This window comes from Triturus cristatus, chromosome 4_2 (genome assembly GCF_964204655.1).
Source record: "Triturus cristatus chromosome 4_2, aTriCri1.1, whole genome shotgun sequence".
Lineage (NCBI taxonomy): Eukaryota > Metazoa > Chordata > Amphibia > Caudata > Salamandridae > Triturus > Triturus cristatus.
In genome coordinates, this window is record NC_140586.1 from 103,225,817 (window position 1) to 103,226,900 (window position 1,084).

At 53.0% G+C, this 1,084-nt stretch overlaps 1 pseudogene; it reads left to right on the forward strand.

Moving 5' to 3' along the window:
- The first annotated feature begins 281 nt into the window (after nucleotides 1-281).
- On the forward strand, nucleotides 282-393 carry LOC146833102 (5S ribosomal RNA; annotated as a pseudogene).
- Nucleotides 394-1,084: the final 691 nt, after the last annotated feature.

Genomic DNA, 1,084 nt, shown 5'->3' on the forward strand with positions numbered 1-1,084 from the left:
CATCAGGGCGTGCTGAAAGGCTATTTGAATCCGCACCCCGCCATCTTCAGCCTCTTTGTCCCTTCGAACCTCCGGCAAGCTGCAGGGGCACATCGTCGGCGTGGAGGGAGTTCGAGTCGGCGGAGTGTTGCGTGTGGCACAGGAGGTTTGAGGGGGCCTAGGCGTAGCTCGCCCACATGGGGTCTGTCGTGATAGTGTATTTAATTAATTATTTCATTTTGGAGCGTGATGCGTCCCGCTGCCATATGCGGGGGACGCACCGTTGTTTTCCGTGTATTTCGTGGAGCATACCACCCTGAATGCGCCCGATCTCTCCCGATCTCGGAAGCTAAGCAGGGTCGGGCTTGGTTAGTACTTGGATGGGAGACCGCCTGTGAACACCAGGTGCTGTAGGCATTTAAAACAAAGATGAAACCAGCGGTGGGTGCACGCGCGCTGGTGGTGTAAAATTAGCATAACATTTTTGATAAAGGCCGCGTGGCGATATGAACCATACTGTTTGATTTCCGTGGAGCATACCACCCTGAATGCGCCCGATCTTACCCGATCTCGGAAGCTAAGCAGGGTCGGGCATTGGTTAGTACTTGGATGGGAGACCGCCTGTGAACACCAGGTGCTGTAGGCATTTAAAACAAAGATGAAACCAGCGGTGGGTGCACGCGCGCTGGTGGTGTAAATTAGCATAACATTTTTGATAAAGGCTGCGTGGCGATATGAACCATACTGTTTGTACTGCGAGGCGTCTCGCTGCGATATGCGAGGAGACGCCCCCCTCCCTTTTGTTGTCGAGGGTATTCGCGCTAAAGTTTTTCGAATAAATAATGCGTTTTTCACATACTGGAGTGTCAGATGCGGGGGACGCGCCGATGTTTTGCGCGTATTTCCTATAAAAGGCAGCGTTTTGATAGGAACCTTACTGTTATTAGTGCGAGGCGTCTCGCTGCGATAGGCGAGGGGACGCCCCCTCCCCCCTTCCTTGTTGTCGAGTGTATTCGTGCTAAAAGTTTGGGAACAATATTGCGTTGCACATAATGGAGTGTTCTGTCGGTTGCCGTGATGCGGCCCGTGGTGAGAGGCAGTGGGT